This window comes from Balaenoptera acutorostrata, chromosome 6, assembly GCF_949987535.1.
Source record: "Balaenoptera acutorostrata chromosome 6, mBalAcu1.1, whole genome shotgun sequence".
Taxonomy (NCBI): Eukaryota; Metazoa; Chordata; class Mammalia; order Artiodactyla; family Balaenopteridae; genus Balaenoptera; species Balaenoptera acutorostrata.
The window spans coordinates 98,741,941-98,765,905 of record NC_080069.1 but is presented as its reverse complement, the minus strand read 5'-3'; the positions used below and the strand labels follow the sequence as shown (position 1 = coordinate 98,765,905).

Here is a 23,965-nt window from a genome sequence, read left to right as displayed (position 1 = left end):
TATAACATATAAAATTATATGTAATTATAATAAGTCTTTAAAAATTATAATCAAAATAAAGTTTTCGCATTCCACTTTGCAGACACTGTTAGAAGGAAACAGTGAAAGTTCATTAACTGTCAGTCCTGCATTATCCAGATCATCACTCCTGTTTGTAGAAAAGGACACCTAGTGTCAGAGAAGTTGTGTCTTGGCTGAGGTTCCACATATAGTGAGTGAATACATTTGGGATTTGAGTCCAGGTGTCCGTAACTTCACAGCCCATGCCCTATCCAATCCGTGTTCACCATTAACACAATTCTACCAGTTGCAAGAATCCTGAACAACTTAAAGAAAATTTCTTTAGCTACAACCCTTAGATAGCTTCTTCAAAAAGTTTTTTCTCCCCAGGCAGACCTGAGCTTTTCGCTCCCTTGAACCCCAAATTATTACTTGATTTCAAATTCTTGGAAAACTTTCATACTCATTGGACTTGACTGGGGCACTCATCCTGGGAGATTGACACAGCAGATACTTCTCTCACTCCATCGCCGCTAAACAGACGAACTGACTCTAAGAAAGACTGGCAAACTAGCCGAGATCAAACCATGAGCCCGAGCTCACCAGGCACTAGTTCTGTGGTCCCAACTCCGGCCTCAGGGCCCTGCTTTCAGCAACCACATTATTTTCCACTTACTGCAATCAAAAGGAGGACAGAATGTGTGACATTTCTTTTTATTTTTTTTTTATGTGACTCTCACGGACAAATGAAAGAGCCAGGCTTTCCTGGGCATTTGCTGTGTGCCCAGAACTGAGCTGGGGAGTCAGATGACAGAGAACCATGAGCCGTACAGCCCCTGCCCTCAAGGGATGGACAAGGGGATGAACGTCGGAGCTGGGAGGTGTGGCTAAAAACACCTGCGTTATCTGGGCACGGGCTGGCCCGTCGCGCTCTTAGGTGTCTGTGAAGCCGACCAGGTTTCCTAGGTCTCCACATCTCCTGAGGCTTGGCTCAGAGTACGGTGTTCAGCAGGCCAGAGCCCCTGCACACAGCTGTACCCACCTCTGCCAGGCAGGTGCGAAACGATGGACCTCTGGCCCAGCCACAGCCCTGAGTGTCTTCGCTGACCCCCTGCCTAGCCACTCACTGTCCTCTGTTCCCACCCCCACTGCATTTCCACTTCATTCTTCCATTCCATTCTTTGGATTTGGACTTGACCTGTAGTACTATAAACTTTTCATTTATGAAGTCATGATTGCAGGCCAGGCATTGTGCGAGATACTTTCTATTTGCTGCCTCTAATCCCCACAGCAACTATGGGAAAGAGGAGACTTGGGGTCCCTATTTTATTAACATGGCAACGGAGGCTGGAACAAGGTTAAGGAAATGGCCTGAGGTCACAGCAGGCACCCTGAGCCTAAGAGCTTAATCGGTGAGGACCGATTAAGTGTTTTAATATTATGAAAAAGACTTTTACAAAAAATTTTGCTTTTCCCAAGATGTCAGTGATCTGACATAAATTTAAGTATGGCTCCCACATTAGAACATACTTTGAGACACATAGGCCCAGAAAAATACAAAATTGGAAAATAAACACATTTAAAAAATTTTTTTAATTGAAATATAGTTGATTTACAATGTTGTGTTAGTTTCAGGTATACAGCCAAGTGATTCAATTATATATATATATACATATATATATTTTAGATTCTTTTCTGCTATAGGTTATTATAAGATATTGAGTAGAGTTCCCTGTGCTATACAGTAGGTCCTTGTTTGTTATCTATTTTGTATATAGTAGTGTGTGTATTTTAATCTGAAACTCCTAATTTATCCTTCTTCCCCTTTCCCCTTTGGTAACCTTAAGTTTGTTTTCTGTCTGTGAGTCTATTTCTGTTTTGTAAATAAGTTCATTTGTATCATTTTTCTTAGATTCCACATATAAGCCATAATATATGACATTTGTCTTTCTCTGTCCGACTTACTTCATTTAATATGATAATCTCTAGGTTCATTCATGCTGCTGCAAATGGAATTAATTCATTCTTTTTTATGGCTGAGTAGCATTTCATTGTAAACACATTTTTTGATGTTGCCAGAGAAGGATTGTAAAAAATATCTTCAGTAGCTCTCAACTACTTATACTAAAATAACTTTCATTACATGCATTTACTCTCTGCTAGATGCTTTTACACGTAAAACCTCACAAATAACTTCCCATTTCACAGAAGGGCTGTTTGTGTGTGCATATGTATACATACATGTATACGTTTATATTTTATAGACACAAATATATGTGTACATGTGCACTTAATATGTGGGTGAAATAAACTGAGCTCAATCTTAAAATGATAGAAGTGGAATTTGAACCCAGCTTTCTTGACTCCAAACACTGTTGGGGGTTCTATCCACTAAATCATTGCTTCTCAGCTTTGCTTGTGCATTGAAGTCACCAGGGAGTTTATAAAATTCTGATTTTGAGGTCCCACTCCCAGAGATTCTGACATGACTGCTCTGGGGCATGGCCCCAGCCTGAGGACTTTTAAAAGCTCCCCAGCTGATTTTAATGCACTCTAAAGCTGAGAACCACAGCTCAAGCCAGAACTCCACTTATCAGTTTCTTACTGCTGCTATGACAAATGAACACAACCTGTAGCTCCAAACAAGACGTTATTCTATTAGTATCTGTAGTTCAGAGTTCCAACCTGGGTCACACTGGGCTAAAATCAAGGTGTGGGCTGGGCTTTGTTCCTCTCTGGAGTTTCTAGGGGAGATCTGTTTCTTGCCCTTTGCAGCTTCTAGAGGCTGCCCACATTCCTTGTCTAGCGGACCTCTTCCTCCATCTTCAAAACAAGCAACAGCAGGTCAAGTCCTCACATACTATTACTCTGACATTTCCTGCCTCCTTTTCCTCATTTAAGGACCCCTGTGATTACACTGGGCCCACCCAGTTTCTCCAGAATAATCTCCCTATTTGCAAGGCAGATGATTAGCGACCTTAAGTCCATCTGCTATCTAATTCTGCTTTGCCACGTAAGATAACATAGTCACAGGGTCAGGGGATTCGAAGTTGGATCTCTTTCGGGGCCGTAATTCTGCCTACTACCATCGACAAGCAGTTTAAAAAAAAAATCGAGGTTTCCCTTCTAATGCATCTGCTCACAGTGGGGAAAGCCAGTGTGCGGTGTGTTCTTTTACAGAACAGTCAAGTCAGAGCTGCTGGGTATCTGAAAACATCTCCCTTCTGTTCCCCTCGCTCTTCTTTCCCACGGTAAGAAGCGCAGTGAGAGCCTGTTATCCTCTGGGCTTCCCACAGCTGCTTTCACACCACTTGAAAACAGAGCCTAGGTGACCAGCGTTCCCAATCCATCCTGGGACGAGGCAATATGTGAGCTGCCATATGCTCCGGTGGGTTTCGGCTGACGCTGAGCAGGTGTATGGCATTTGGGCCAAGCATGTGGAGGGTGGTAGATTCACAGAGGGGAGGTACCGTTTTCAATTTACCGGAGGAAGACCTAGGAAATAACAGAGCGCTGGGTGTATTTGCCTCTCTCCTGCTTCCCGCTCATTTCCTAAGAAATACAAGATGGTTCCGGTTTTCATTCTCAAAATCCAAGGAAACACTTTGAACACGACACTTGCGCTGATTTAAAAATCATTCTCCAACATTCAGAATCCATCAATTATCAAGATGCAGAAAACCTCCAAATATTTATAATGACAGCACTATCATTATGTTAAGTTATTATGACAAGAAGGGGAGGAGAACAGTTTAACCTTAGTCAAGGTGTGTGTGTCTGGGTGTGTGTGTTTTCTGTGCAGCAATTTAGAATTCCGATAACAAGTTTGCCATATACAGTCGTGTCTCAATAACAATTTATTTTTTACAGAGACCACAGCGTTTATATACCTGAGCAACTTTATTCCTAAATACATTTACATCTACAAACACCTTTTTGAATTAAATGTATCATTTCTGATGGTGTGTGAGGGGAAGAGAAGAAAAGCCAAAGTTAAATGAATGGGACTCCACGAACAACCCAAGTCGAGTTCGCTGATGTTGGCTCCGAAGTATTCATCTTAATCAATGAGATTGCTTCTGCTCCCGTAAAAATGAGTGATTGGGACACATAAAATACGCTATCAACTTTTGCCCAAAACTAAGCAGTTTAGATCATTTATTTCCATAAAATGAGACTGCCTCGTATGTCAAGCTGGCGCATTTTCTGTGTGACTGACTTGAGAGTCTGAGTTGACAATTTAAGTTCTAATTATTTGCACCCTCCTCAGTCTGCTATTACAGGAGGACACGGGACTCTCCCAGAGGAGTGCCGGAAAGGACGTTATGTGGGCTGACGGGAAGCAGCTGAGAAAGATCCACGGGGCTTTTTAATGCAGATGATGTACGGCTGCGGAGAGGAGCCGAAGGGGATCGAAGAACCCTGATTGGAAGGTTCAAGTGTGTTCCATCTGTTACTCCCCTAGCCTTTTCATTAATGCTGTGTAAAGGCAAGCAGAGTCCCAGCTGGTGAAAAGGTATCTGTTTGACAGGCCCACGGCCTGAATCTCCTCTCCCCTGGCAGGGTCAGATGCTCGTAGGGGCCTTGCAACTGTCCACCTTAAATTTCAGGTCAAAACGCAGTTCAGCTCTTTGGTGTGGTCAGAGAATAAGCATGACCTTGGTCGGTTGGGTGGGCTTGGGTTTATATCACAGCACTCCCACGTCCTCACTGTGGGTCCGTCAGAACATTAGTTAACCTAAAGTTTAGTGTCCTCGTCTAAAATAAAATGGAAATTTAATCATGTAAATTCCAGGGCTCTAGTGAGATGTATCTGTGAGACTGCAGTAAATAGGAAGTTTCCTTCTTTCTCCACATTATCTACACTGTATGTGGATGAAGAAAAGAAAATGATAAAGAGGCAGCTGGTTTCATATTTCGGATGATTTACATAAATGGAATATACATGCAAAAAAGACCTCAAGTAGCATTTTCAAATGTATTGGGTCTTTTTTTTTTTTTTTTTTTCCAGCCTATCTTTCTTAATGGTTTAAAGAGCACAGATCTGGAGCCAGACTGCCTGGATTGGAATTCCAGTGCTACCACTTACTTACTACCTGTGCAACCTTGGGCAAGTAATTTAACCTCTCTGTGCCTCGGTTTCATGATCTACATCATGGAGGTAATAGTAATTCATAGGGTTGTTATGAGGAGCCAATGAATTAATACTTAGAATTATTAGAATACAAGAATAGTGCTTGCCACTTAATGTTTGTTGCTGTTACTATTTTCAAAAATATGTTAGTATTATTATCATTACTTTCCCTTCCCTTGCCTAGCTCTACACTTAGGCAGCCCATTCATTCCCATAGGGAAGGGGTTGTTTCAGAAAGGATATAAGAGTCTCATTTTGGTCTTTGAATTTCAAATGCCTAGCTCTCAGGGAAATAGAAATGACTCAGAGCAGATTAAAAAATACAAACAAGGCTTCCTGCTTCTGAGACTAGAATGGTGTTCTTGAGATGGCAAAGAGAAGAAAGTGAAGGGAAAGGTAGGTGCAGTCGACATTAGTAGGTGCCTGGAAGACATCCTGCCCCCTGACTTCACTGACCATGTGTGGGACTGAGGGCCAGTGGTGGAAGGAATGATACGAAACCCCAGAAAATCCGTGGAATGCAAGAGCACAGGAGATGCGTGCTTCCTTTCAGGGTAGAGTACTTGGGAGAGGCAAGACCCCAAAGAAGGAGTAGCTGTGCTGTGTATTCAGGCAGACAGGGCTGGGAGAACCTCACAAAAATTCTCTATACCACAGCCTGGTGGAGTCACAATGCTTCCTTTGCATCTGAGAGGGAGACCAAATTATCAACTAGAAAAAGCCAGGCCTGAAGGAGCCATGAGGATTGGAAAAGGGATGATTCCCGGTGATCTGCATGTACTGAAGATCAAGGATCAGATGGCATGATAGATGTTTCCACAGATGTCAGCATGGACAAATGACACTGAGGACCAGATACCCCTTAATCCCAGACCATAGCAATATGGTAAGTCCCCTGAATTTGGACGCACCCCAGGGAAAAATAGGGGGTAATCCTCAATTGACTGAAATTAAATTTCCACATATTTCCACTCTTTAGATCTTTAAATAGAACCTAAATTGAGTTTCAGGAAAATTTTTGAAGAAGTTCTTTCTCTTACATACCGGAGTTTATAGACCAAGATTCATACCCATTATATGTAAAAGGATTTGTGGAAGAACAGTTTTAAATTGATGACTGGATGAGCTCTTTGTTTTTAATTTAAAACAATTTTCTTAAATTATATAAATCTCTGAACCCTTCACATGTGGAATTTGGCAATCCCATCTGTTGAAACACATTTTTAAAACCTTATTGTGTAACAGTCCAAATATATATGTAAAGAGAAATATAATGAAATCTACCCCCCACATACCCATTTCCCATCTTCAACAAATAACAATTAAGAGTAACTTCTGTTCTGTCAACCCTCCCACATAACTCCAACCCCCAAACCCCTTTATTATTTTGAACCAAATCACAGACATCTTATTTCTTTAGTTAAGTAAGTATCCCTAAAAGTAAGGATTCTTTTGAAGAACATAACTATAATATCATTAATCTACATAAATATTTGTAGTAATTTAATATAAAAAATCCAGTGTCAAATATTCCTAATTATCTCATAAATTTGTTTTTAAAGTTTGCTTTTTTTAAAAATCAAGATCCAAACAATATCCACACATTACATTTTTATGGATTTCTCAGATCTTTTTTAAACTATAGCTTCTCCTCCCTCTTTTGTTTTCCTTACAATTTATTCGTGAAGAAATCGAGTTATTAGTGATGTTCTGTAGTATTTCTCACATTCTGGATTTTGTTGATTGCCAACTCTATGGTAATATTTAACATGTTCTTCTACCACTGTATTTCCCATAAACTGATAGTTATATCCAGAAGCTTGATTTGACTTATGTATGTCAATGCTTTGGCAAAAAAATACTTCCTAGAATGTATTTCATAATTCCAACAGGAGGCACATGGTGTCCGCTTTCCTCTCTTTGTGTGATGTTAATAGCCATTGATTATAGTTACCTAGATCCACTATTTTATTCGAGGTTTGCAAAATGGTAATCTTCTAATTCTTTCTCTGTTATTTGTTAGCTGGGATACTTTTATAAAAATAAACCTCAGGTATTTGGTTATCCTGAGGTTGTATAGGAAAAGCAGGTAGGACACTTGATTCTTTCTCTAATTACCAGCTTTCAGAAAAAAATTGAAAATTCGTTCTTTAGCATACTTCAAGTTTGTCACTGGCTTTTCCCCCTTCTTTTTAAATTGAAGTATAGTTGGTTTAAAATATTATATTAGTTTTAGGTGTACAACATCCCGGGTCAATGTTTTTATAGATTATACTCCATTTAAAGTTATTACAAAATAATGGCTATATTTCCCTGTGCTGTACAATATATCCTTGTTGTTTATCTATTTTATACACAGTAGTTTGTACCTCTTAATCCCATACTCCCCCTTCCCTCTCCCTACTGGCAACCACTAGTCTGTTCCTGTATTTGTGAGTCTGTTTCTGTTTTGTTATATACATTTGTTTTTATTTTTTAGATTCCATGTATAAGTGATAGAGTATTTGTCTTTCTCTGTCTGACTTATTTCACTAAACGTAATACTCTCTAGGTCCATCCATGTTGCTGCAAATGGCAGTGCTTCATTCTTTTTTATGGCTGAGTAATATTCCTCTGTGTGTGTGTGTGTATAAATATATATATCTCACATCTTCTTTACCCATTTATCTGTTGATGGACACTTAGGTTGCTTCCATATATTGGCTATTATAAATAATGCTGCTATGAACATTGGGATGCATGTAACTTTTCGAAGTAGTGTTTTCATTTTCTTCTGATATATACCCAGGAGTGGAATTGCTGAATCATATGGTAGCTCTATTTTTAGTCTTTTGAGGAAACTTCATACTGTTTTCCATAGTGATTCCACCAGTTTACATACCCACCAACATAATATGAGGGTTACCTTTTCTCTACATTTTCATCAACATTTGTTAATTGTGGTCTTTTTGATGATTGCCACTCTTGACAGGTGTGAGGTGATATCTCATTGTGGTTTTGATTTGCATTTCTCTGATGATTAGCATTGTTGAGCATCTTTTCATGTGCCTGTTGGTCATTGTATGTCTTCTTTGGAAAACTGTCTATTCAGGTCTTCTGCCCATTTTTTAATTGGGTTTTTTTTTTTTTTTTGGATAGTGAGTTGTAGGAGCTATTTATGTATTTTGGCTATTAACCTCTTATCGGTCATATCATTTGCAGATATTTTCTTTCATTCTGTAGATTGTCTTTTTTGCTTTGTCCATCATTTCCTTTGCTTTTAAGTTTAATTAGGTCCCATTTGTGTTTTTTTCTTTTTAAATGGCACATGTTATCATTGATTTTTCACATTTTTGATGTGTTTTAACCCATAAATTTCATTATACCTTTAGATGCATAAAATGTTTCATCTTGGTCCAGTGGGAGTCTCTTTACATTGCCTCCTGAGTCCTTTTGGCATGGCCCCAATAGTTTCTGATAGCTTCTTTACTTTCTAGTATAATAAAGTGTTTTAAGCTCATCTTGTACATTTTCTGTCATAGATAGAATCTGTCATTTCTCCAATCTGTCTCCTCTAGTAGGAAAAGATATTCAGATAACAATGTGTATGCTGGTGGTGTTTCTTGGTACCAGTTTGTTATACTATTTTTAAGTCTTTTAAGTGTACAGTGCTATATGTTATAAATATGTACTGATATTTCCATTTCCAGTGATAATATAGAGGTTTTATTTAAATTCTTTGATTTTATATGCATATTTCTTTTTCTACTATACTAAAAATCTTAGGTCCTAATGACAGTGATTATGTTCAAGTGATATTACTTTACTGTATTATATCATATTAATTATGTATACAAAATACATTGTATGTATAATAGTTTCAGAATAACAATATCAATATTATTACTCATAATTTTATTATACCAGTTTCAGAATTTCTTTTTACAGTTTTGGGCAGTTTTGTCTTTGGGGTACATCCCTCTAAAGATGTACAGATAAACTACTCTGTTTTAAATCACTTGAAAATGTTCCTCTCTATTGGGCTGTGCCCACAAATTTATATCAAATTAAAAGTTATTTTCTTCTGTTTTGGGGGAATTTAAAGGTTTTTTTCATTATTTTATTTTGCTTTATAATTGTAGGGACAAGGTTTATTCAGAGAAGTCTAGCTTCTGTCCCTAACGCTTTTACTTTGTTCATTCTCCTTCTATTCTTCACTTTCAAATTTTCTCTCTATATGATTGATATGAGGATGAATTAATTTAATGCATAGAAAGTGAATAGTCTATATTTTAAATATTCAGTAAATGGCAGCTATCATTATGGGGAAGGCATATGACTACTTATTGTCTTTGAAGTTTCCAAGTTTAAATACGCTCTACCATACTCTTGAGTGGTAATTTTGGTCTTGATTGAACCCTGGTTTGTATATATAAGTAATCCAAAACTGCTTCTTCAGAAACATTAAGCTTCTGCTTCAGTGCAGAAGTGTTATGGCTTTCCTGTGGTGACATACAAAGTGGGCAGGAAAATTGCAAAACTGAAGAAAGTCCAAGATTCGATGTTAGAAAATGCTGCATTGGAATCTCAGATTTGTTATTTACTGGCTGTTTTATAATATAAATTTCTTAGCCTCTCTGAGCCTTAATTTCCCACATATGTAACGGTGATGATTATATCCAATGTTATTATTGCAAGAAGTAAATGAGCAGACCTATAGAAAGTGACCTACACAGTACCTGGAATATACTGGTGTTCAAGAAATGTTTTTCTTTTTTCCCTTTTTAAACTTAATCTATATGAAAACCATCCCAGCTGTGATTGAGAGCAGATAGGTCTTTCTCTCTCTGATCAGCATTTACCAAATTTCTGTTCTGTTTGCTTCTTCCAGAGAACTCATTCCTATACCAACGTCCACCCATTTTCATGCTTGTGTGCACCTCCAGATTCACCCTCCACCGTTCTCCACCCTGCTCTTTGCCTCTGAACACTGACCTATATGGAATGTATCAAAGGGCTCCCATGTCCTCTAGCTTTCTGTTGAGGTCGTTCAATGGGAGTCCCAGCAGGAGATTGGTGAATTGATCAAAGAATTTGTTCCTCTAGCTCCCTTCCTGTAGGGGTGCTATTCCTTGACTGGTTCCTCTCTGGAAGTCCTGCACTGCTCCATGTTGATTTCCCTAAATTCTGCCCACTCCTTTGTAAAGAGTCCTTTCATTCAACTTCAAGTACCCAGTTTGAGTGGTGCCATCGCTTTCCTGCAGGGACCCTGATTGACACAATTTCCAATCAAGAAAATAATAGTGAGATTGTTAGTCTGAGGAGTACATCTTGCCTCAATTCCTTCAGTTATTCTGAAGTCCTAAACTCACATAAATTTGAATTATTGAAAAGCAGAGTACCTAGACTTCAGTAAATTACCCAAAACAGCAAGTCACTCAATGAATTTTGCTTTAACCTCTATGCCCTCAGCTTTTAACCAAGGTTCAATACAGGAAATGGTCATATGCTATCTCCATTCCTGCATCTTCAATAAATGTACTGTTGAAAACAGCATCCATTACTGTGGCCAATGTCTCTGACATGGTGATGTGAAAAGAGCACAAGATTTGGAGTTAAAAGATATAGGCTGGAATTCCCACTCTGTAATTTACTGGTTACCAAACCATATTTCTCTGAGCTTCAATCTATTCTTCTGTAAAATGAGACAAAAATACTTATATACTTGTATTAGTGGGGAAAAAAAGAAGAGAGCTTTTTAAACTAAAGAGTACCATAAATATTCACGCATAGTATGAATATATTAAATTTCTTTAAAAATTTAGCACAGGCAAAGGTTTTCTTTACTAAAGAGCTATTTTGCTTTATCCTGTTAAAAAGAAGTGTAGGACTCATTTTTTTTGCATTAGCTTATAAGAAATGCACAATTAACTGTAATATTTTATTATAATAAGTATATTTTACTAGTATTTTTATACCTGTATTTACTTCTCTCTCCATGATTTTTATTCCCATTTCGAGAATATTATGGTATATGTATGTTATATTCTAAGGTACATCCAATTATTTGGGGGAAGAAGATAGGATCTAAACAAACAAGCCAATACAATTTTCAAAAAAGAATTTGTCCATAACTGTATTGCCTCTGGGGTGAAGACTCTCATTCATCTTTCTGCAACATTCCTCTTTAATTCTGTACCCAAGCAGTGTTCATGGTGATGGTTCCAGCCTCCTGTGTTCATGATTCATTATTTGAAAATCAGCAAGATTGACATCTGCCTACCTATAAAAAGATGTAATATAAATATTATATATAATACATATTATATATAGCAATCCATATCCTATAGTTTATTGGCACAAGAAGAATAGGAGAAAGGGATGGAAGAAAAGAAGGAAGAAACGAGGTAAGAAGGGGAGGAGAAGGTAGATGTGAAGGAGGAAATTACCTTCTTCCTAGGAGTTATAATATCCATTTCAAACTTTTTTCAATTTTCGTTCCCAAGTAAGGGTCTAAAATTATTACCATCAGTACAGTATAGAGTCTGTTCATGAATATTCTGTTCTTATTCTACAGAGAGAGGGGCTCAGTTCAGATCCCTCCCAGATAATCACCACTATTTCCAGGAGACCACAACCTTTCTCCAAGCCAAATCAAATCCAGGACTTGTGAGACACCATCGCCTAATTTTCAAATCAACAGGACAGAAGCTAGAAAATAAGCTTTATCTCTTAGAATAAAGTGAAATTCTTGAACTATAGAACTACTACCTTATTTCAGGCAAAAGAAAGATTTTGGGTGAAGAACAGGTATAAATGTGTCTGTCATCAGAAAGAAAAATAGAACTGTCTGAGACAGCTGTAAGCCCAAGTGGAGTTGGTAGATTTTTAAACACACTCTCCAGGCCAAACAAAGAACTTATTTGTGTATGGTGAAGTATGATTTACCAAGGAAGGGGGCTCACTGTCCTATCTGAAACATCCTTTTGAAAGACACCTGCAGCACTATTATGCGACGTAAAGCACCAGGTCATTAAGGGCTCCGTCAATCAAGTTACTGATTCTTCCAGATACGGCTGGTGAATAAAGAAGGCACTTCTCCGTTTCAGACTGAAAGTCACACTCCACCTGCTCCAAGCCCTGGGGTTTTGAAAAAAAGAGAAGTTAACCTAATCTACTTCCATACTAAAAGAAACATTTGGTTCTCAAAGCCAGATCTCAGGAGTTCTTTCATCCAAGCAGAAGGTGATTTTTCAGGTATGTCCGAAAACACTTCTGGATTCCTTTATCTCTTCCTTGTAGGATGATTATTGGTAGAAAAATATGGTACCTACTACCATATTTAATTTTTATTTTGGGGTACAGTTGACTTACAATGTTGTATTAGTTTCAGGTGTACAGCAAAGCAATTTGGTTATACACATATATATCCATTCTTTTTCAGATTCTTTTCCCATATAGGTTATTACAGAATATTGAGTAGAGTTCCCTGTGCTATACAGTAGGTCCTTGTTGATGATCTATTTCATACATAGTAGTGTGTATATGTTAATCCCAAACTCCTAATTTATCCCTCCCCTGCACGTTTCCCCTTGGTAACCATACATTTGTTTTCGAAGTCTGTGAGTCTGTTTCTGTTTTGTAAGTTCATTTGTATCATTTTTTTAAGATTCCACATATAAGTGATAACATGATATTTGTCTTTCTCTGTCTGACTTCACGTAGCATGATAATCTCTAGGCCAGTCCATGTTGCTGCAAATGGCATTATTTCATTCTTTTTTATGGCTGAAAAATATTCCATTGTAAATATGTACCACATCTTCTTTATCCATTCCTCTGTCGATGGACATTTAGGTTGCTTCCATGTCTTGGCTATTGTAAATAGTGCTGCAATGAACATGAGTGCTGCATGTATCTTTTAGAATTATGGTTTTCTCCAGATATATGCCCAGGAGTGGGATCATTGGATCATATGGTAGTCTATTTTTAGTTTTTTAAGGAACCTCCACGCTGTTCTCCATAGTGGCTGCACCAATTTACGTTCCCACCAACAGTGTAGGAGGGTTCCCTTTTCTCCACCCTCTCTCCAGCATTTATTGTTTGTTGACTTTTTGATGATGGCCATTCTAACTGGTGTGAGGTGATGCCTCATTGTAGTTTTGATTTGCATTTCTCTAATAATTAGTCATGTTCAGTATCTTTTCATGTGCTTTTTGGCCATCTGTATGTCTTCCATGGAGAAATGTCTGTTTAGGTCTTCTGCCCATTTTTTGATTGGGTTGTTTGTTTGTTTTGATATAGAGCTGCATGAGCTGTTTATATATTTTGGAGATTAATCCCTTGTCGGTTGCTTTGTTTGCAAATGTTTTCTCCCATTCTGTGGGTTTTTTCATTTTATTTATGGTTTCCTTTGCTGTGCAGAAGCTTTTAAGTTTAATTAGATCCCATTTATTTTTGTTTTTATTTTTATTACTCTAGGAGGTGGGTCCAAAAAGATCTTGCTGCTATTTATGTCAGAGAGTGTTCTGCCTGTGTTTTCCTCTAAGAGTTTTATAGTATTTGGCCTTACATTTAGGTCTTTAATCCATTTTGAGTTTATTTTTGTGTATGGTGTTAGAGAATGTTCTAATTTCATTCTTTTACATGTAGCTATCCAGTTTTCCCAGCACCACTTATTGAAGAAACTATCTTCTCTCCATTGTGTAGTCTTGCCTCCTTTGTTGTAGATTAATTGATCAGAGGTGCATGGGTTTTTGTGGGCTTTCTATCTTGTTCCATTGATCTATATTTGTTTTTGTGCCAGTACCATACATTACTGTAGCTTTGAAATATAGTCTGAAGTCAGGGAGTCTATTCCTCCAGCTCCATTTTTATTTCTCAGGATTGCTTTGGCCCAGTACCATATTTAAAAATAAATAATAAAACACATTTCTGAAACTATAGCTAAATAATCAAACCCTAAAAATTTGATTACTTGCTTATCCATTTATTTCTCCCCACCATTTATTATAAAAATTTTCAGTCAGGCAGCAAATTGAAAGAACCATACAATTAACATCTGTATACAAATCACCTAAATTCTATCATTAACCTTTACTAGACTTGCATTCATTACACACCTAGCTACCCATCCCTCTGTACTACATATATCATCCTATTATTTTTAAGGCATTTTAAAGCAAATTGCAGACCCTTATTATTTCCCTCTAAATACTTCACCATGCACACCATTAATAGAGTTCAATAGTTGTTTGATAGTTATTTTCTTTGGATGTAAAATTTACATACAATGAAATACACAAATCTTTACTTTTGTTGAGTTTTGATAATGCATACATCTGTTGTAACCCAAGCTCCTATCAAGATATAGAATATTACCATAACCCCAGATAGTTATCTTTTTCCCCTTTCCAATCACTATCCCTACTACTCTGGAGATAAACTTTGTTCTGATATTTTTTTCTGACAAAAATTAGATTTGCTTGTTCTAGAATATCATATAAACAGAATCATGCAGTATGTATCCTTTGTATAAGACTCTTTCACTTAGCATAGTGTTGTGGATTAGCCAAGTCAATGCATGCACAAGCAGTAAGTCTTTCCACTTTATTGTTGAGTAGTATGCTATTGTGCGAATATCAATTTGCTTATCCATTCTCCTATGGATTGACACCTGGGCTCTCCAGACTGTGCTGTTATGTTTCTTTTAATTTATTTTGGGTAAATAACTAGGACTGGGATTGCTGGGTCTTAGCTGTAAGTCATTTTTTTGGTCATTGCTTTATGGATGACAATATTCATTCTTTTTCAAAGTCTACTTTAGAAAATTTGCAACTGTAAAAGTCCCTTTGATTCCTAAGCCTATAGTTTTCATAAACATTACATCTACACACATTATACAACCTGCAAAACAATATGTTTTGCTTTAAATATTCATATACATTTTAAAGAAATTAAGAGGAAAGAAAAAGAACTTTTCTATTTACCCCCATAGTTATCATTCTCAATAATTTTCACTTCCTTTCGAGGAACCAAGTATCATCTTGTATCATTTTCTATCAATCAATCAGCTGAAGAACTTCCTTTTGCACTCCTTGTAGTGCAAGTCTGAAGCTGATGAACTCAATTTCATTTTCTCTAAAAATGTATTTACTTTTACTTTGAAGATTATTTTTTCTGGATACAGAATTCTATTTTTTCCAGATGTATTGAAGTATGATTGACAATTATATATGTTTAAAGTATATGTTTGCTATTCATATACATTGTGAAATTATTACCACAATCAAGCTAATTAACATATCCATCATTGCACATAGTTCCCATGTTTGTATATCTCTGTGTGGTGAGGATACTTGAGGTCTACCTCTTTATAAATTTCAAGTTTACAACACATTATTATTAACATTGGTCATCGTGTTATGCATTAGATCTCTAGACCTTTTTCATCTAATAACTGAAAAATTTTGCCCTTTGATAAGTATCTCTCCTTTTCCCCCACCCCTAAGCCTTTGGTAACCATCATTCTTCTCTTTGTTACTGTGAGTTCAGCTTTTTTTTTTTTTTCCTTAGATTCCATATATAAGTGAGATAGTACAACAAGTATCTTTCTGTGTCTGGCTTAGTTTACTCAGCATAATGTCCTCCAGTATTATACAGAATATTTTCACTGTGCCCTAAAAATCATCTGAGCTCTGCTTATCCATGTCTCCCACCAAACCCTGGCAACCACTGATCTTTTTACTCTCCCCATAGTTTTATCTTTTCCAAAATATCATATAGTTTTGGAATCATACAATATGTAGCCTTTTCAGATGGGCCTCTTTTGCTTAGTAATATGCATTTAGGTTCCTCCATGTCTTTCCATAGCTTGATAGCTCATTCATTTCTTTTTAGCAAAGAATACTATTCCATTGCCTAGATAGGTTATTTATCCCTTCACCCACTGAAGGACATTTTGGTTACTTCCAAATTTTGGCCATTGGAATAAAGCTGCTATAAACATCCATGTTCATGCTTTTTGTGGATGTAAGTTTTCAGTTCATCTGGGTTAATATTAAGGATCATGACTGCTGAATCATAAGGTTAAGAGTATGTTTAGGTTTGTAAGAAATTGCCAAACTGTCTCCTAAGTTTCCATATTATTTTCCATACTGTTTTGCGTTCCTATCAACAATGAGTGAGAGTTCTTGTTCTCCACATCCTTGCCAGCATCTGGTGTTGTCAGTGTTCTAGATTTTGGCTATTTTAATAGATGTGTAGTACTATCTCACTGTTGTTTTAATTTGCATTTCCTTGATGACATATACTGTGGAGCATCTTTTCATATGTTTATTTGCCATCTGTATATCTTCTTTGGTGAATATATATTTTTATGTCTAGTATTACATTAGAATTTCCTTTTGGTTCTTCATAATAGTATCTCTCTTTCTCCACTGACATTTCCAATCTTTTCATTTGTTACAAGCATATTTTTCTTTACCTCATTTATTTTAGTCATAAAATCCTACTTTCAAGTCTTTGCAGCTGTTTCTGTTCACTCTCCAACAAAACAGAAATTTCATCTATTTAGTTTTGAAAGCAAATGCCTAAAGGCTTGTAGTATAAAAAGCAATGAATATATCCCTAAAATTATTTCTAGATATTTAATAGCTACTATATATGTGACTGACTAATAAGGAAAAAAATTTAATGACTGGCTCTATATCCCACAGTTAGATCCTTCTGCTACAGCTGCTTCCAAATATCTGAGAAGATTGTCCAAGATGGCAGAGTAAAAAGGCCCTGAGCTCACCTCCTCTCACATCAAAATCACAACTATCTGCAGAACAGCCATCAGTGAAAAGGACTGGAGCCTACCAGAAAAGATCTTCTACAACTAAAGACATAAAGAAGGAACCACAATGAAATGGGTAGGAGGGGCGGACTTGTGCTATCATCAAATCCTATACCCCTGGGTTGGCGGCCACAAACTGGAGAATAATTATATTGCAGAGGTTCTCCCATAAGAGTGAGAGTTCTGAGCCCCAAATCAAGCTCCTCAGCCCAGGGATCCTGGACTGGGAAGATGAGCCCCCAGAGTATGTGGTTTGAAGACAAGTGGGGCTTACTTTTTGAGAGCCCCCATAAGACTGGGAGAAATAGAAACTTCACTAAGGTGAAGTGCACACAAAATCTCACATGCACTGGGACTCAGGGCAAAAGGAGTAATTTGATAGGAACCTGGGCCAGACCTAGCTGCTGATCTGTGGGGGAGGTGGGGGGGCACGGCAGCTGTGGCTCACCCTTGGGACATAGACTCTGGTGGCATTCATATTTGGGAGTGTTCTACCTTGTGGACACTGCTGTTGGTATCGTGGTATCCTCCTTCTAGCTCATTATCACCAAGAGCTGTTCCCACCCAAAAGCCTGTAGGCACTAGTACTGGGGACACCTCAGGCCAAACAAACAACTGGGTGGGGACAGAGCCCCATGCGTCAACAGACAGGCTGCCTCTAGACACAGCCTTGCCCACCAGAGGACCAAGACAGCTCTACCCACCAGTGGGCAGTCACGAGCCCTGCTCTCCAGGAAGCCTGCACTAGCTTCTAGATCAGCCTCACCCACTATGAGGCAGACACCAGACACGAGAAAACTACAATCCCTCAGAATATAGACCCAGCCCACCCACAGTAGGCCAGACCCTACCCTGGGACCAGCTGGGCCCTGCCTACTAGCAGGCCAACACAAGCTTTGGGACACCCTGGACTCCATACCCAACTGTGTCAGAAATCAGCCCCCCCTCACCAGTGATCTGACACCAGCTCTGGGATCCCTGGGCCCTGCAGCCAGACTCTAGGGCCTGGCTCTACCTGTCAGTAGTCCAGCACTAACCACAGGACCTGGCTTCACCCGCCAGGGGGTGGGCAACAGCCCTGGGGTCTTCTGGACCCTGAGTCTGCCCACCAGTGAGCCACCATAGCCCTGGGGTCCCCTAGAGTTCTGCAGCCAGTCACCTCATGACTAGACCCCAGCCAGCAGCATCTTCCCAAGGCAGTGCCTTGCAACCAACTGGGCCAGGGGCCAACCAAGCCTACCAGACTGCTCACATAGTCAGCCCAGAGCAGTCAGAACTATCAGAAAGAGAAATTAAGGAGACAATCCCATTTACCATTGCATCAAAAAGAATAAAATACCTAGGAATAAACCTACCTAAGGAGGCAAAAGATGTGTACTCGGAAAACCATAAAAGACACTGATGAAAGAAACTGAAGACAACACAAACAGATGGAAAGATAGATAGACTGTGTTCTTGGATTGGAAGCATTAGTACTATTAAAATCACCATTCTACCTAAGGCAATCTAGAGATTCAATGCAATCTCTGTCAATGTACCAATGGCATTTTTCACAGAACTAGAACAAATAATTTTAAAATTTGTATGGAAACACAAAAGACCCTGAATAGCCAAAAGAATCTTGAGAAAGAAGAACAGAGCTGGAGAAATCATGCACCCAACTTCAGACTATACTACAACGTTACAGTAATCAAGACAGACAGTACAGTACTCGCACAAAAACAGAAATAAATATAGATCAATGGAGCAGGATAGAAAGCCCAGAGATAAACCCACACACTTATGGTCAACCTATGACAAAGGAGGCAAGAATATGCAATGGAGAAAAGACAGTCTCTTCAATAAGTGGTGCTGGGCAAAGTGGACAGCTATATGTAAAAGAATGAAATTAAACCATTCTCTAACAAACACCACAAAAAAATAAACTCAAAATGGATTAAAGACCTAACTGTAAGACCAGATCCTATAAAACTCCTAGAGGAAAACACAGGCAGAACACTCTTTTGCATAAACCACAGCAATATTTTTTTTGATCCATCTCCTAATGTAAAGGAAATAAAAGCAAAAATAAGCAAATGGGACCTAATTATATTTGAAAGCTTTTGCACAACAAAGGAAACCACTGAAAAAATAAAAAGACAACCAACTGAATGGGAGAAAATATTTGCAAACAATGTGACCAATAAGGGATTAATAACCAACATATGTAAACAGCTCATACAACATCAAAAAAACAACTTGATTAAAAAATGGGAAGAAGAACTGAATAGAAAATTTTCCAGAGAGAACATGCAGATAGCCAACAGGCATATGAAAAGATACTGAACATCACTAATTATCAGGGAAATGCAAATCAAACCACGAGACAGCACCTCACACCTGTCAGAATGGGTATCATCAAAAAGAACACAAATAACAAATGTTGGCGAGAATGTGGAGAAAAGGGAACCCTCATACAGTGTTGGTGGGAATGTAAATTGGTGCAGCCACTCTGGAAAACAGTATGGACGTTTTTCAAAAAACTAAAAATAGAACTACCATATGACCCAGCAATTCCACTCCTGGGTATATATTGAAAAAAACAAAAACACTATTTTGAAAAAATACATGCATCCCAGTGTTCATAGCAGCATTATTTACAATTGCCAAGGTATGAAAGCAACCTAAGTGTCCAACAACAGATGAATGTATAAGGAAGATGTAAAATACACACACACACACACAATGGAATACTACTCAGCCACAAAAAATAATGAAAATTTTGCCATTTGCAGCAACATGGATGGACTTGGAGGGCATTATGCTAAGTGCAATAAGACAGAGAAAGATTGTATGATATCACTTATATGTGGAATCTAAAAAATACAACAAACTAGTGAATATAACGAAAAAGAAGCACACTCACAGATATAGAGAACAAACTAGTGGTTACCAGTGGGGAGAGGGAAGGGAGGAGGGGCAATATAGGGGTAGGGGGGTAAGAGGTACAAACTATTAGGTATAAAAGAAACTACAAGGATATATTGTACAACGTGTAATATAGAGCCAATATTTTATAATAACTATAAATGGAGTATAACCTTTAAAAATTGTGAATCACTATATTGTATACCTGTGACATACAATATTGTACAGCAACTATACTTCAATGAAGTCTGTAAACAAACAAAAAAGCCAAATATTTGAAAACTTGCTTCTAATGGGATACCAATAAATATATTTTTCTGTGTTCACTAGTTTTGTGGGTCAACTTGGCTAGGATATAATACTCAGTTATTCAGTTAAACACTAATCTAGGTGATGCTGTAAAGATATTTTGTAGCTATGGCTAACATCTACAATTAGGTGACTTTAACTGATGTAAATTATCTTCAATAATTTTGGTGGGACTCATTAATTGGCCTAAAGCATTAAGAGTTAAACTGAAGTTTCACTAAAGAAAAAGAAATCCCACCTGTGGACTGCAGGTTCATCTCCTGCTCAAGATTTTCTAGCCGGCCAGCCTACCCTAGAAATATATTAACATTAAATAGACATATGTATAAAGAACATATGGAAGGGAGCCCTTATCTTTGGCTGTAGGTGTTGAGGAAAGCATCCAGGAAAGGTTACATTGAGATTTAAAGGGATTTGAAGGTTGTAGAGATGCTCTTTGGCAAAAGATGGTAGAAGGGCAATTTGCAACTAAGTACGTACATATGCAAGACAGAAGAAAGAGTGTGGAAAAAACCTCTTTGTTCAGGGAAAAGTCACTACACTGTGGCTGAAACATAGAGCAAGATGAAAAGTGGCAAGAAATGGGACTGAAGTGACTGATAGATTAAAACTTGGTAATACTACCCTGAAGGTCCTGCTAAGGATTTTGAATTTTGTTCCCATGGTTATTAGGAAACCCTAGAAGACTGGAATAGGGTGATGATACGACCAGATCTGTGTTAATGGGTAATGGTTTGGCAGGGACAGAACAAAAGGTAGGGATATCTGTCATGCTGTTCTTATTCTCACTTTCCCTCTAGATTCAGTTTCAAGCACTTTTGACCAGTTTGGTCTCTCACCAAAGCCCAATTTCTCCATCTTTTAGAAATGCAGGGCAATAGGTTGAGCCCAGAGCAACCAGCAAGACTGGATGAATGCTGTTCAGGTTAAGCTTAAATAGTAAGCAGAGGTGGTTTGAGCCAGGTAGGTCCCAGTGGTAGGTCTGGGCATGGAAATTCCAGCATTTGGACAGGTCAGGGCATCAGAGATAATGTTTGAGAGCAAGTCATACAAAAGTAACCTCTGATCCTAGAGCAAAGGCTGTTCACTCTCTGCCCTCTGCCCTATGTTATGCTCCCAGATCTGCATGGTAAGGACAAGGTTCTGGGGAATATGTCTGCAGTCAGAATTTCTAAATTGCACTTTGCCTTTTATTAGGAAAGGTATAGAGTTATCAGGCCTTCTGGGTGGTTCTTACATTATTCATACTTACACAGAGCATCCTAGATGACTCCAAGGCTGTGGAAATTATACCTGAGAAGAAAGATACAGAGCAGAGCACGTACCCTTTTGTGTGTTATCAACAATTATTGCATAGCCCAAATGAGAGTGTGAAGTGGTAAAACAAGAACACTTTGGATGTGGGACAGCATGGGAAGAAATTAAATGGAATTACACAGGAAGTGTCCGGATTTCAGTGCCAATGAGGGGAATGAAGAAGGTGTCAATTTTCATTCTGAGTTCCAATGAGGAATTATTCTTCCTACTGAAAGCATCAAAACCCCTCAAAGAGAGACACAAGGTAAACCTGCTAAAGAGTGAAGAGCAGACATCTGAATACATACATCGTAGGTAACATGCATACATAGAAATCAATTGATAAAGTCTATACCCAAAGTGAGCACTGAACAAGGGCTTAAGCAAAGATTGATAAAGAGATATTTGATATTTCATGGTTGAATGGCAAGGGAGAAGAACAGGAAGGGACACATGGAAGAAAAGGAGAAGAAAGTTGACCATACCAGGGGAAGAGAACTCAGTGCCCTCAGATAAAGCCTCTGTCTCTGTGCCAGTGGGAGGCTTCATCTGGCCCATAGCCCAGTCTCTGACCTTGAAGGGTTGTTCCTGCATCAGTCACTAGCGCAGACTGCCAAAATGCCAGCATTGCCAGATCTCAAAGACTACTACCTTATGCCAATGTTCTCTGTAAATCTTTGTAGCCAACACATTCTATCAGCTTCCCTTCAGTGGTTACTGTCAAAAATATAAAGCCCCACAGTTATCTCTGCTTACTCATATTTGCACCCCCTTACTGCTCTGATTTTCTCACTCCTGGTTTCAGTCTTACTGCTCCTCTGTCTTTCAAACGTTCCCAGTAAGACCTCTGGAATCCTCCATTATAAACAAATTCTCCCATATTCAGCTTATAATCTATTAATCCTTCCACCTTCCCCGCTGAAAGTACGGTTTTCCTGTTAGCCCTCTGAAATGAGAGCTGCTCATTCATCCACATTTCACCTTGTTTGGTGTCAGGAGGTAGGTTTGATGTTTTCTTTGATTCTCAATGCTACTTCCAGGTTTTGTTCACCTATTGTAAAAACTCCTATCCCTACAACCTCTGTCCTCACCCATCACTGTCTTCTTTTGGCTTCATGGGCCCTCCCCTTCATTCATTGTGGATTCTGGACCCACATAAATTTCTATGTCATGAGAGTGTCTTTAATTTTCATGTTGATGAACCATCCGGCATCTCATACCATTAGCCCTGTGGCCTTCAACTCCACTCCATCTCACTTCAACCTAGTCATTCACTTTTGTGGCCATTCCTCAGACCTTGCCATCAGGTGGAATGCTCCTCCTCTGAAATATAAAGCTTCAATTTCTCACATAAATCATCTTCCAGGTCCCTCAATATCTTATTATGATCTCAAATGTCCTTCAACCTATTTGGTACCTTAAATCATTCACATCTTCCCATTCTATCAATTGTGTTCTTATCTCTCATCTTTTTCTGCCCAACCCAGGTCCCATAATGGACCATCAACTACTTCCTCAGTTTTCTCCCATCTTTCACTTTATCCATCTAATACATACCTACATTTGGTTTAGTATTTTTTCCTCCACTTCTATACTTTGTTTAGTGCTTCTAGAAAAAGCAGGCAACGATGCAGACTGAGAACTCTACAAATTCATGCTCTCCAAATTGACCCAAGAGTGGTTCATCAGTCTCCTTATCAGCTCTTGGTCATCTCCCCTTTCTGTTTCTCACTGATGCTCTTTTAAACCTCCACTCGTCTCAAGTGCCCCACCCAACACCCACCTTCTTCATTCTTAGCAATGGTCTTGTGCCTTTCAAGAGTTCTAGAAAATGGAGTCTTCTCAATCCCTCTACCTACCTTATCTACACTCACACCAGCTGTTCTCCTGCCATGTAAAAGATTGAGTTGTCCTTCCTCTTGATCACAGCCAACCACTCATCTGAGTCCTGAGTACATCCTCCTCTAGTTCAACTGGCACTTGACTTTTTCAATCGTCCCACTTCCCTCCTGAATTAGTTTCATTCCTTCTCCCCAGACAATAAACATTTTCAAGTTTTTCCCATCCAAAAAAAAAGTGAGATTACCTCTTCAATCTTATAGATCCTTTTAATGACTGTCCAATCTGGCTCCTCCTCTTCTAAATCCAAACCGCTGAAACTCCTCAAAAAAAAAAAAAAACCCAACTTCTACTTCCTCACTTTCCACTCACTCTTCAAGACACTGCCACGATGCTACTAAAACTAGCAAGAGCTAGTTATCAATATCTTTGAATTGTTAAATACCTTGTGTATTTCTCAATAATTCCAGAATATGTGTGTGTGTGTATCTCCTATCTACCCCTCTTCACAAAACTCCAAATTAATATTCAGTACTGGAAAAGTCCTTCAGCATGTCCCACAAGCACCTTGTGCAAAAGTGAACTTACCAGTTCTCTGTTTGAGCCACATCCTCCTTCAGCTTTGCCCATCACAGATGCCGGCACTGCCATTCACACAGTCTC

General features: G+C 38.4%; 1 long non-coding RNA gene across 1 annotated transcript in view; it reads right to left on the bottom strand.

Moving 5' to 3' along the window:
• Window positions 1-11,148: 11,148 nt before the first annotated feature.
• Window positions 11,149-23,965, bottom strand: part of LOC130708527 (uncharacterized) — a 122,205-nt gene continuing 109,388 nt past the window's right edge. Inside the window, exon 4 of the long non-coding RNA XR_009008759.1 lies at window positions 11,149-11,396. This is a non-coding gene — a long non-coding RNA (uncharacterized LOC130708527). The remainder of the gene's footprint in view (window positions 11,397-23,965) is intronic.